The sequence below is a fragment of the Saccostrea cucullata genome, unplaced genomic scaffold (assembly GCF_032062105.1).
Source record: "Saccostrea cucullata isolate Sc308-1 unplaced genomic scaffold, CSIRO_AGI_Scuc_v1 ctg7414, whole genome shotgun sequence".
Lineage (NCBI taxonomy): Eukaryota > Metazoa > Mollusca > Bivalvia > Ostreida > Ostreidae > Saccostrea > Saccostrea cuccullata.
In genome coordinates, this window is record NW_026927264.1 from 10,608 (window position 1) to 14,417 (window position 3,810).

General features: G+C 31.8%; 1 long non-coding RNA gene across 1 annotated transcript; it reads right to left on the bottom strand.

Annotated features, from left to right (window-relative positions):
* Positions 1 to 370: 370 nt before the first annotated feature.
* Positions 371 to 3,278, bottom strand: LOC134273890 (uncharacterized). The gene is made up of 3 exons (XR_009993504.1): positions 2,511 to 3,278; positions 636 to 701; positions 371 to 406 (listed from the first exon to the last, which is right to left on the bottom strand). It is a non-coding gene; the product is annotated as an uncharacterized LOC134273890 (long non-coding RNA).
* Positions 3,279 to 3,810: the final 532 nt, after the last annotated feature.

A 3,810-nucleotide genomic window follows, 5' to 3' on the forward strand; every position in this document is an offset into this window, starting at 1 on the left:
CAGTGACATTTTTTGAAAATACAAGAAATCAATTTAGAATACACATATTCTCTAAGGAAAACAGATGCCCTGCTTAAAAAAAAATTTGCTTAAATTTGTTCCTTCATATTCTCTCATTTGATTTAAGCTTGGTTTCCTCGAATTCACATTTCTTTATGTCCTTTTGTGTAAATTTGAAAACTAGCTCAGCCTTGCAGTATTGATTTGCTGTGGATTTTAGTAATGATCATTAGAAAACCCTCTCTATGTCCATCTTGCACCAGTGACAACTTTTACTGGATCCTCTTTTCTTTCTGTTATTTTTCCTACTTTGTATTTTTCATGTAAAATTTACTTCCAGTCCACTGTGATTTTTTTTTTTTGGGGGGGGGGGGGGCTGTATGTCCTCTGCTCTGGTCATCTCTATCTGTTCACATGAAAATAAAAAAAAAATAACAATAATTTTTGGTCACTGTGGATAATAATTTATTTAAAAATTGTTTCAAAAACTTAAAACTGGAATCTTAAAATTTTGCTATATATAAAACATATACATTTTCAACCTATAAACATTATTATCTCACTTTATGCATTGTTGTGGCAATCATGTCTTAAGTCACCATGAATCCATGCAACTTAATACACACTACATGTACCTGTGTGGTCTCCTTGCTAGAGGATCTGTAATCCTGAGAATCTTTATTAGGAAAATCTTGCAAGGGCTGCAATGATCAATTTAAAATCATTTTTTAATTTGAAAGTTTGGGTTAAAATCCTGAACATCATATATATATAATTTAATTTTGTTTGTATTCTTGCCTCTCATTGGTTGATTTCCAAAAAGGAACGCATAACATTTTGTATAATCTGGTTTGGTATGGGGACACACCCCCTTGACAACCAACTGAATCATCTGTATCCATCAATCCCCTCATTTCCAGTCCTTGGGATTCGTGGAATGTATGTATGTACCTTTAACTTCAAACAGTAGCTCGATCTTACCTCGTGTAAACAAGCATGGCTGCTAGATCTATGTATCAATTTTTACCTCCCCTCGCTTCCCATCACTTCCGTTACTACGGTTGTATTATTGCGCGGTAAATTTGAACTCATAAAAACAACACAATTTTACACCCCCAGTTGTTTAATTATTTTAAAATTAAATTATAAGGAATGACTTTAATTATTGGCCAAATTATCGAGTATAATATGGTTTGGGTGAGTTTACGCTTTTTTATAATCCGCTTCGCGGATTATGAAGCGTAAACTGACCCAAACCATATTATACTCGATAATTTGGCCAAGAATTAGAGTCATTCCTTAAATATTACATGTACCTTATATTTACATGTTATCCTGAAAATTTTCTGAATCAAGAGGAATGATTGATAAAGGAGTGGATTTAATGTTGTAATCAAGCATTTTTTTTTCAATTTACATATAAAGCTTTTCTGCAGTTTGGACAAATCGCCAGAGATATAGAAACTAAGAGTAGAAATGAATTTGACAACAATTAATTTCTAAAATGGAAAATAAAATGTATTTAATATATAATCATAAATTAATTGTAATAAAAACATACATGTTTTATGGATACTAACGTAATGTGGTATAATTTATTTTGTGTAAAGTACACAGCATCAGACTGATCTCATCTGTACAGATCAATATTGTCAAACTAAAACTATTCATATTTAAAATGTGTGCAACTCAGCAAGATTGATATGCCTGCAATATATAGCTGAAAAACAGTGATCAGTAAAATAAAATTATGAGACAGAAAGCTGCATCTTGGAAAGTACAAATGGAGTTGCCATATTTTAACTCCCTTGGATAGATTTCTTTTCCTACTTTACAATACATCACCTTACAGAGCAAATAAATTCACTGTATCAAGGTCCCAAAAATGATTTCAAAGTATATGTACTTAGATCTTGAACACTATTAGCATTTGTAAATCTGTGTGTCTGCATGTACTTTCATAATTTTACACTTACACTTTTTTAATCAATTCTTTAAAATATTCAACAGTCCTGATATTGCTTAAAATTTCAAAAAATCTAACACACTATTCAGTTATCATTGTCAGAAGTCAAAGGTTTAATATTTCCGAGGTATGATTTCTACAAATCCTGTTTGTAAAAATAGATTGGACACAAGCATATTATAATTTGGAAAAATAAATTCATACAAACAATTTTCTTCAAATATACTGAATTTTATAGAAAATAAAATACCAGTACCCAAATTGGGCATATATATTGCACAGTAGTATTTGATCCAATGTCATGTACATGTAATATGTGCAACTGTGCATCCAAGTTTTCATGGTTTTGTTTGTTTTTATTGTCTTATATTTCATTATACAGTCAGTTACCTAATCCGAGATTCCTCTGACTCTAACCCCTGCTTTTATATTGTAACTTGTGCGCACAAGTCACAATATAAAAGCGGGGGTTAGAGTCAGAGGAATCTCGAATTATCAGTACATGTGATACCTGAATAGAATTATGAATAAAAAAAATACTTACACATTGTAATTGGGATCGGTCGGGGACTACCACACCACTACATTTATCTCTCGATCTCTATTTCAAAGACATCTTGAAGGGAACAGCTAAAATCCTCTCGGTCTTCGCCCCCATACCACCCTGATTTCCTCATATTTTCTTTTCTACGAGTAGCTATACGTGTAATACTCATCATGTCCAGATCAACCCTTTGGCTTTTCTTAAAGATTATCCCAACTTTGTCAACTGTTTGTCATCAAATTCTGAGTCGCTTGAGGTAGAATTTTCCTGAACAAGATGTTTCAAAACAAGAAGAAAAACTGCAGATTTCATTGTCTGCCATCTTGTTTACAATTTACACATTTTGTATTCTTCAATGCCGAAGAGCTCCAACAAGGGAAATAACTCGGATAGAGAAAAAGCACATCTAGCCCAACTTTATAGTGTAATAAAACGTTTATTTTTCATTTACGCATAAATGTTTAAAATGATATTTGCAAAATAACATTTCTTGAATCTAAATCTTCCTACTAGAATTTTCACATCACTTGTCAAAGTCTTTAAATATTAAGTCTAACAAGGGAGGTAACGAGGACTAATTATTCACTTTTTGGGCATCAGAAAATTAGAAATTGTAAAATTTTTGTGACCTTGGCTATTTTTTACATAGTTTTGATTGTCATGAAGGATATAAAAAAATATGAACATAAACAGCTTTGTCTAGTAAATATTTTTTTGATATTATTGATAAATAGCAAAATCCACTATAATTTACACCTTCTAGTCCCGTTTCCATGTCAACCGGATAAACTACCATGCTTTCTTTCATATAGTCAGTCTTTTCATTCATTGAAGTGTCAGTGAGAAAAAAATTAGCTGAATCGAAGACATCGCGTGGCCACGTCATTTTTATATTTACGTAGAATTGGTATTAATATTTCAAAAGTTAATATGAGATAAATTCACACCGTAGCCGACACAAACTTAGATGTACCCGCTACGTTAACATTAGGCCTATGGGAAAATATAAGAGGGTGGCATTTATAAATCGTTTTTTAGAATATGAAGTGCATGAGGGACACTCACCTAGTTTTGTCCAGTTATTAGATATACCCTGCACACTAATAGTTTACAATATGATGAGTGTCGCGTGTGCACTTCATATCCAAAAATTGAAAATTGTCTAAAATTTGCATGCCTTAAATTAGAACATTCTGGTTACTTGATCATACACCAGGTTAAAATACTAAGGCAAAAGTAGCACAGTTTTTTTAAATCAAAGATAATTCTCGAAAATATTAACAATAGAATACATTTTCGG